The sequence below is a fragment of the Peromyscus maniculatus genome, chromosome 17 (assembly GCF_049852395.1).
Source record: "Peromyscus maniculatus bairdii isolate BWxNUB_F1_BW_parent chromosome 17, HU_Pman_BW_mat_3.1, whole genome shotgun sequence".
Lineage (NCBI taxonomy): Eukaryota > Metazoa > Chordata > Mammalia > Rodentia > Cricetidae > Peromyscus > Peromyscus maniculatus.
This window is the reverse complement of record NC_134868.1, coordinates 21,727,137-21,737,977: the sequence shown is the minus strand read 5'-3', so window position 1 is coordinate 21,737,977 and position 10,841 is coordinate 21,727,137.

Here is a 10,841-nt window from a genome sequence, read left to right as displayed (position 1 = left end):
ATTTAAGACCTCTCTTTCCATATTCAACACAGCAAAGATTAATAGCAAAGTAACGACAGACGACTGCAGGACTTTTTGTTAGAAAGTTGTTACAGCACCTCCACTCTGGGGATACATGACACATTTATTTTGATGATCCTTTGTAAGGTAGAAATGAGCATCATAGATATCACATATTAGGCCTTCATAAGAAGGCTCTAATAGTGACTAAAAGGCAGAGGCTACAAGAACTTTGGGATGTAAAACACTGTATGATTGCATTATTCCTATTTTTGTTCCTGTTACTGGATCATAGATTTGGAACTGTTTAAAGTAGCCAATGGAAACATCACAAGGCTCAGATCAAGATTTTCTGGAGCAACTATTACTGTAGTCAAGGGCACAGACATGAGAGCCATGCCAACAGGTGCAGAGGAAGAAGCCTAAAATATTCTCCTGCCTCAGATAAGGTGTCTTTAACCCCTGGTCAAAGTGCCGTCCAGGAAAACAATTCTGAAAACTCAAAGCTCAAATTCTCATAAAGCAATGGTCAGACATGTCCCCATCCCTCTATGGAAGCAGTGAGTAATAGTATGCTACCCATCCATCCATCAGAAATGAAATGTCCTTCTCCTGTCCCCTCATGATGAGCCTTGTCAGGTCAGGTCTTATTGTGTTTGAGATGACAAAGCCAATGACCAATCCCTTTCCAGTTCTGTCACTGAAAGCCAGTCAACACTGGCAATGAAATGTTCCCCATCAGGGCAGATAACAAAGGCTCTGTGAAGTGCTCAGCATCATCCTGGTGCTGAACCCTTATGATAAGATACCAGATGCTGACAGATGCTTCATGCAAGGCCCATGGCTCTCCAGGATGATATCCTTCCAGAAAGATCAACAGAAGGACTAACCAAGTTCTGAAGCTTTATAGTAAAAGTTATTAAAAGGTCAAATTTTTAGTAGTAAAAATGTTACATGTCATTCCAAGAATCACAAAAACCCAAAGAAATTGAAAAATAAAATCAGGAGGATATAATGAAATGTAAAACATTTTATTGGAATCTTTTTTTTTTCAAATTGAAATGCAAAAGTTGCCCTTATAAAAACAAAACAAAAAAAGCAATTATAAACGTGTTTAAACTTGAAAGAGTCGAAAGGTGTAGCAAATACAGATATGAATGGATGGAATTTTTCTAATAGAAAATGTAATAAAAGACTATACAGTTCAAAATTAAGATAATCAGAATGAATACTAAATTCAGTAACAGAGCAAAAATGGTAAACTTGACATTAAATAATATTGTACTCATGAAAATGGAGCAAAGATTGACAAAATGATTTTAAAAAATGAAAATACACAAACAACTACCCCTCCTAAAAAAAGGTATAACAAGGGTTCAAGAGCTTTGGAGATAAGTGGTAGAAGATAGTTCACGATGCCTCAGGGAATGAGACAAGTGAGAATAGAACTGAAAAGTTATTTTAAAAGCATAGATCATTTCCAACTAATCTAGAATTATTTCTTTTTACCTTTTTTTGTGGAATTTTCACATACATTTATACTATGTTTTGATCAATGTCATCTTCCATTCTTAGCCCTCCAATTCTTTCTTTGTCCACCAACGATTTCTCCTCCCAAGTTCATGAACTCATAACCCCTCTCTCCAAGGCTTGGGGACTGTATCAGAAAAATGGATCAGAAAGAATGTAAGAGTAGACAATTGCAGTGAAATGTGGTTTTCTGCTGGACGTTGTTTTCAGCTGGCAGGGCTGTTTGGCAAATGAGCTTCAGCAGCTCTATTGGCTTGCACAAGATATTCTCAGGATAAAGTTCCCCAAATTTTATGGGTATAGTCAATACAGTTGAGCTAATAGAGTGTCACAACTATCTGAGAAGCTATTAGCAGTCATTGGCTGCAGGGAAAGAGGGGTAGTTTTGTTTAACATGGAGCCCCAGAAAGGTTACTTATAATCTAGCAGATTATCCTACACCCATGTACCTATAGACAGCACTAAGTAGAAATAATATATTAAGAGACAAAAATGAAAGACTGAAAGCATATGAATCTAATTTTCAAGATTAACAAATTCTGAAAAGGACAAACAGTTGTTTATAAGACTTCTAAAATCTAAATCTAAAGAAAACCAGGGTAAATAGTAAGATCAATGGTTATTATATACTGGAGGTAAACATTTTTACCTACATTGATATCTCATCCCAAACCGTGAAAATCAGAGAAAATTGTCTCAATATTTTTACATTAGGAAACATCACACACACACACACACACACACACACACACACACACACACACACACACACACACCAGAAAGTCCTTGTGAACTCAGAATTCTCTTTTCAGAGAAAATATTCTTCTGTAATAAAGGGAAAATACAGTCTCAGATAAAGGATAAAAACATAGGCTGACTAAAGGGATTTATCTAAACCAAATGCAAGCAAATAAATAAAAAATGAAAATGATGGAAGGAATCTTTACATGGTGCTGTGCACACCCATAACCTCAGCACTAGAGAATCTGTAGCGAACAAATTGCTGTAAGTTCAAGGCCAATGAATAAACAGACAAATAACACACACACAAGCAGAAAAACAGAAAAATAACAACACACAAGCAGAAACCTAATAAAGCCCAAAAAAGGCCAGAACAAAGCAAAATGAAATGAAAAGTAAATAGCAAGATCCTGTCTCACACAGCAAAATGAAGCAATGCTTTTCAAGTGTAGTCCCTGAATTTAAATTATCAGAAAACATGTAGATACCCCATGAAGTAAATGAATCACATATCATGTATCTGCAGTCCTGATTCTCCTACTGTGAGGTGACAGGATAATCTCTACATGTCCACCAGCCAGCCTTGAATATGTGGCAAAAGCCTCCCCCTGAGAGAGGTGGAAGACAGCAACCTCAGGTTAGCCTCTAATCTCCATTCCCTCATAATAGGCCATGTTAACCTGTGCACAATTACACACACACACACACACACACACACACACACACACTCACTCACAAATATATATATATATATATAGATATAGATATAGATATAGATATAGATATAGATATAGATAGATGATAGATAGCTCATGAAAAGATAAAATAAAATTTCATAATATTACAAGGAAAGAATAAATATAGTTAAAAATAAGGTTTTCATTATATTGACAGGAAGTTTTTATTTTGTTCTTGTTTGAAGTTTTACAAGGAAATTGTCTAATATGCTCATATGTGTTTCAAGCATGGGAAATAATTAAAATTATATTTAACATTATAAAATGCAAAAGAAGGTAAAAATGGCTAAGGGTTCCAAACTATTTAAGAACTGGAAAGAAAGTCGTAGAGGTAGATTTCTATAAGATAAAGAGTAAGCAGAGAGTGAGAGAGATTCTCTCTGCAAAGACCAGTAATGTCCATTTTTATCTGCCTAGTCAGGTTGCTGTGACAATATACCATAAATTGGTGTCTTAAACAACAGAAATTTTCTTTCTCAAACTTTTGGATCTCCAAGTTGAAGGTCACATTTCTGGTAACTCACTGTCTTAGAAAAGTTGTCCCCAGGGTCTCCCTATGGACCTCTTCCCCATATCAGTTCCTTGGTGATGCCACATGTGTCTCTTGGTTCATGGGTTTCAAAAGGCATTCAGTAAGATGTAGCAGGAATCTTAACAGTTCTTATTAATAAAATCAAACCTGAGGCCAGGTTTTGGAGTGAACGCTTGTAGATCACATGCAGAACAAGCCACAGCTATCTCACCTTGCCAATTCCTCAGCTGGTCCTGTTGCCTCAGACTGGAAGTCTTTGAGTCCTCATCCAGAATGAATCTCAGCTGAACTGCTGCTCAAAAGCCTGAATGCTTAACCAGGCCAAATGCTTAACCAGACCAAAATGCTTCTAGTTTCTGGTCCTCACGCCTTATGTACCTTTCTGCTTTCTATCACAACTCCTTGGGATTAAAGGCTTGCTCTCTGGGATTAAAGGAGTGATGAGTCACCATGACTTGAACACATGAATTTCTGCCTCTGGAATGCTAGGATTAAAGGCGTGTGCTAACACTGCCTATCCTTTATGTTTAATATTGTGGCTGCTCTGTCTTTGACCCCAGATAAGTTTATTAGCATGCACAATATTTGGGGGAATACAATACCACAGTAAGACCCAGGAAAAAACAAAGATTTATTAAAGCAACAGTACATCAACAAAGGCACAAAGTGGTTAGCCCAAGGGAGGATCTGGTCACAGGGTCTGGGGTTCTGAAGGTTTCTCTACCTTCCCTATTTCTCCTAGGTCATCTATCTTTGTTTCTATAGTGGCTTCAGTCATCATTTCCTCTCAAAACCTACAGCATTTTCATTCAGAAATGGTTTGAACTCTAAGACATTTATTCCTTTTTTGATTACTCAAGAACTTCTAACTGATCACAGGACCTTATGTTTTGACATCCTGTTGCCTCAAGGTTTTAAAACTCTGTTATCATAAAATCAAGAATCACCACCAAAGCCAAGGCCAGGATTTCACATTATCTTTCAGATACAGGTCTATGTGTTGAGCTGTTTCATTGGACCACATCTTCTTGCTTTCACTACTCATGACTGTCTTTTCTCTAACGTTATGTGTATGGAAGAAATGCAAGTTCTTTGATGTGACACTTCACTGGGATGCTAATCCCCTCATATCTGGAGTCAACTTCTATAATACAATTCATATCTAATTCTGTCCTTAGGAGTACTATGTCAACATGTAGTCATATAGCTTACTGGCTAGGTTAAGACCTCAAGATATAAGTTGAGCAGGAGGAGAGTAGACACAAATATTCAATCTGCAGCACAGATTAAATGGGTTTAAAATATTTGCAGGAGACAGATATTAATAATATCAAGAATATATAAGAAAGAAAAGAGAATCAGTGTAGGAATACGGACAGTGGTTAACAAATGCCAATAATACTGTGGAATTAGTGTTCTAAGCAAACAAAAAGAGCATTGCAGATAAAAAAACACTTAAATGCTTAAAAATCCATTATGAAGGCATATCACAAAATACCAAAATTATGAAAGCTTAAGAGGTATTAATAATGTCAAGTAAAATAATTGTAAAATAAAGTGATAGAAATAAATTTCATGTAATTCAATGAAAGAATGGGTTGAACCAAATGTTAAGAGACACTGCATCATAAATCTTTCCACTGGTACTTTCAGGACTTCCTCACTCAGAACTGTGAAAAATAAACATTTGTCATGGAAGGCACTCAGTCTGAGGTATTCTGCTATGGCAGTGTGAACAGACTAATAAATGTCTCCATCTATCCAGAAATCATAACAAATCCTTATTTTGCTTAATAATAAAAGGCCTAGCTCCAAAGGATGTGAAGCAAGAAAAATAAAAATGAAAGATGGGCTCACAAATCAACTGCTGTGCAGTAAAGAATCAGAAAGTCAGCAAGTAGACAGAAGCAAACAGACTTCAACTACTAGACTCTTCTGAGAGTTTATAGAAAACGAGAACAAAGCATAAAAGTGTTCCTAAACACATAACAACATACCTTACATCTTAGGGTAAAAACAAACTTCAATTGTGTAAACACTTGGATCCCAGACTGTTTCTCACCACATTGGTATAAAGTACTGCATTGTTCCAATAGTGTAGCAAGTTTCAAATAAGCAATGGGTAAAAGGCAAAGTCTCAGCTGATATGTGAAGACAAAAGGAACTGAATAAAAATAAAAAAATTAAGACTTGAAGTATTGACATCCATGTATCACCTTAAAATTTAGAGGTGGACATAGGATTGTCCTGTAAAACAGGCCAGGATGGCACATGCCTCTGGAGGCAAAGGTACACAGATCTCTGTGAACTCTAAGCTCAATATGAATGGTCTATAGAGTGAGGACCTGTGACAATAAAATAAAATAAAATAAAATAAAATAAAATAAAATAAAATAAAATAAAATAAAATAAAATAAAATAAAATAAAATGAAACAAAATAAAGAACTGCTAATTCAAAACAAGCTTGGTCCACATAATTTGTTCTACATTAGCCTAAGATACATAGCAAAAAACTGTCCTAAATCAAGTTTTGGACAAGGAAAGAAAGCAGTGTCTAGGAGAAGATGGAGGCATTGTCAATGTATAGCAAGCTAAGCTTACAGATTAAGAAATAGAGCAAAAGTCTCAAATTAATGTCTTCTAGGAAATACAAGAAAAAGAAATACATCTATTTTTATAAATATAAAAACACTTTAACCCCAAAACTAGAAGAAAGAAGAATAAACTGGCAAAATTCTGCTATTGAGGTTTCTCAGTCAAACTTTACAAGGTCACTATTACCTTTATAACAACTTCTGTGCTTCAAATTAGAATAAAGGAAAAAATGTTATTCAAGGCAGAAGCTTTTAAACAGCCATGTGACTCTATAGCAAAACCTCACTTATATACACATAATTAAAAACAATAAAATCTTAGGCACTCAACTGTACATACCCCTCCCACATACATGTAAATTAACAACACTCAATAACCTTAAAAATTTAGAGTAATCTATCACCCAGTGATGGGTATGTAATAATAAAAGGATTATAATTGTTACTAGTACTTTGTATTTATAATTAAAATCAAACTAGAAAAACTAAGGTAAAATTTTTGTGACTGTTTTAAAATAATTGAGATTGATTTATACAGAGCAGCAAAGAATATTCATTTATAATTTCATGCTATGCCGAGTAAGCAATTATCTTCAAGCATTTGAATAGCTTGTATAGCTGTATTTATTTTGTGCCTTGAGTTTTAAAAAGGATTATCAGAAAAATATACTTTATTCCTGAAAGAAAATTATCTATTACATTTAACATTTGTTTATATTTTTGGCCTGGTAATATTGTAAGCATTTAATATGCAATTTATTTGACTCTGAAACAATATGCTATAATTATTACCAACAACATTAAGACTTGCAAACACATTAAACAATCTCTTGAGTTAAACTACATAGTAAGAAATAGTTGACATATAGGTAAAGTATAGTAAGCCAGATTTAACTTCAAAAGAGCTTGACTCTCAAGTTTATATTGATTGTTTTTCTGTGTTGAATAATTTTGATTGGTTTTATTATTTTTTGAATTAATGATAATTCAATCCAAGGCCTTTCACATGCTAGCCAAGCATTGTACTATTAATCAGAGATATTATTTTTGAGGGTTTTTTTTTTTGGTGATTCTATAGACTGAAGATAAGAATATCCCCCAATTTAATGTGTTTATAACTTTGAAAAATTATATTAATCTCTGAAGCCTTGATGACTGAAATAATGAACTTGGTTAGGATGATTACTATAAAATTTTGTTGTTTTTCTAAATTTCCCATTTTGAAGAAGATTTAAAAAAATACAGAATTTAATTTGGGTGTTTGGAATGTTTAAAAATATGGGTATATTTAAAGAAACTATTCAGGATCCTACAGTCTTAATGATAAATCTAAGGACATGATAACACAATTTTATTAGTACTTGGTTGGTCATGATTGATTTGACAACTCAATTGCTGAAAAACAATGTCTAATTTTTCTCTGAAATTAAAATTAATGTTGTAATTGATATGATTTGGAGGAAACTATATTTTAAAGACTTGGACTAAAGTTTGACTGGAACAAGACCCACAAAATTAGTATGATAAAATCATTATAACATCTGTCTTTTTCACATGAACTCCATCATTTGAGCAAAATTTAATTTTTCTTCATTTTTAAGTAACTAAAGATCACATTGGAAATGAATGATATGAGCAATACACCAGAATACTCAAATATTTAGCAAGAAGCTTGATATAAATGCTTAATAATATGAAATAAAATCACTTTTATAACGTGGACTAAACTATCTAATAAAGGAGCACCAACAACAATAAGGTGAAAGTCATGGTTAAATTGTGTTAGGGAAAAACTTTGTTAACAACTTAGGAATTTGGTGAAATATCTGCATGCAATCTGCTAATGTGTCTGTGAAAATGTTTTATAGGCTGCGGCTTTAACTGTTTCACTGACAGTTCAGCATTCACAGGATTGGCTCTATTCTGTCTTCATCTTACTGCATGGATTCCAAATTACATTTGGCAAGCAACAGGAAGTTACTTTACCTACAATACTTATTCCAAAATATAATTGAAGACTTGGGGTTTATTCTTCTGCTTTCTAAGAGCATCTACTAAGAAATGACTTTGATTGAGAATCCACACAACTGAAATTTATTTCATGCTCAATTATTTTATCAGAAATAATAGTAATAATAAACAGGCTGATATTATAGTGATATAATATTATAAAGTGATATAAAATTCATAAAGCAGCTAGGAGAATGCAGCCAGTATAGATCTTAACACTAATAATCAATACTGAGATTTAATGGGAATATAATCTGCTCAGAAACATACAAATATTTTACTACCTAAAGGGGGATTGCCAAAATAAGCTTGGGATTCTTGTTGACATAATTGAAAACAAAAATGAGATACTACAGAATCTCTTGTAATCTTAAATGGTCAGCATCATTTTTATACTCTAAATATTGTTTTAACAATACTTATACTTCTCACTATAATTAAAGCCAATGAATGGCTCTTTCATCTTCTTTGTTATTTCTCAAAACTGCCAATAAATTTATTATCCCAATGTATAAAGACATATTTAAATGTTCATTGTGTACACATTTAGTGTGTGTGTGTTTACAACTAACCAGTTACTCTTTAATATATTTGTTTCTTTTCACTTCCTTTTCTATTTAATTTAATTCTTCATAGATATTTTAAAATCATGAAATGGACCATGCAAATTTTAATAAAAATGTGTATTGCAATCCTTACAATGGCTTTAAACTTCTCTTTTTTTCATGTAAGGTTTAATCTTTTCTCTTATATCTTTTTCTTTGACTTTGATGCATATTTAATGTCCATAATATTGATCATCTGTAATACTCACAGATTAATATATATATAGACATAATCTGGTGTTTACACTTGTATAGAGAGAGCATAAAATGAAACAGAGAAAATAATGGAATAACTTTCAGAAATATTGGAAACCTTAATATTTAGGCAAGGCCAAGGAATGTTTGCCCAAAGCACATATAATACATGTTATCAGTTTGTAAGCCCATCAGTGGGGATATGTTCAGTAATACTTATGACATATATACTCTGAGTACTCATTCATATCTTTATAACGAAGAAAGATACCGCTATTAAATTGTAGTACACACTGTTTTGATTACTGGTTATTACCTTATTAAAGGGATGTTTCCTTGATCTTAATTATTTTCTAATAGGAAAGCAAGAACAAAAGCTATTAGTTGCCAAAATTAATGAGTTAGGCTAACATATGTAAGATAATGCTTTTGAATACAAAATATAGAGTGATTCATAGGAGACGAATTTTGGGTGTAGCTCTTATTGAAGGCAAAAATTTAGAGCTCCATAAAAACAAAGATGCATGTAATGTTTAATATTATGGATAGGAGATTAATGAGAAAATTATGTAGACTGCTTACACTACTCAGTTTTTCATGGTGATGCTATGGTTTATCTATCATTTATGATTGAATATTCACATGTCCTATTACTCTATCTCTGCATATAATCTTTGAATATGACACAATTATTTTCTTTGACAAACACTGTATTAAACTATTATGAAACAAAACAAGCGCAAAAGTCAACAATGGGCTGTTGAGTGAATTTTCTCCAAATTATCACATCTTTATCACAAATTATCACAACCAGCTTTAATAATGAAACAAAACATAATATAATGCAGAGTATCATATTGCTCTTTCTGCCACCTTGTCCTCAGTGAACGACCTCACTTTCAATACAAAAATCACATTTTATCTTTTTGTAGTATTTATATAAGTGACACCATGTAGCTTCTCCTATTTAACATTGCAATTTTGAGTTTTATCGTATCTATATAGCTATAAATTGTTCATTTAATATTTGTATATATATATATATATATATATATATAGAGAGAGAGAGAGAGAGAGAGAGATTGCCTATAATCTGAGAACAGTTCTATTTTATATTATTCTACACATTTTATTGAGTGTTAAAGCAATAGAGAATCTATGTTTTTTTTTAATTTTACTTTAGCTTGAATTTAAAGCTTGAGCTAGTGGTTACAATGTTGGAAGAATAAAAAGCAGGGTTCTTTTGTATGAATGTGCCATTGCTCTCACATGTAGAAAATTCTTTGGCACTCTCAAATTTATGCTTTCAGAATGGTGTTATGTATTATCTTACTATGTCTTGAAGGAGAATGCATATATATCTTCTTTAAGTATGTCATGTCATACCTTTAACTTCAGTAAATTTTTTCAAGTTTCATATTATAAAGTGATATAAAATTCATAAAGCAGCTAGGAGAATGCAGCCAGTATAGATCTTAACACTAATAATCAATACTGAGATTTAATGGGAATATAATCTGCTCTGAAACATACAAATATTTTACTACCTAAAGGGGGATTGCCAAAATAAGCTTGGGATTCTTATTGACCTAATTGAAAACAAAAATGAGATACTACAGAATCTCTTGTAATCTTAAATGGTCAGCATCATTTTTATACTCTAAATATTGTTTTAACAATACTTATACTTCTCACTATAATTAAAGCCTATCCATAATATTAAACATTACATGCATCTTTGTTTTTATGGAGCTCTAAATTTTTGCTTTCAATAATAGCTACACCCAAAATTCGTCTCCTATGAATCACTCTATATTTTGTATTCAAAAGCATTATCTTACATATGTTAGCCTAACTCATTAATTTTGGCAACTAATAGCTTTTGTTCTTGCTTTC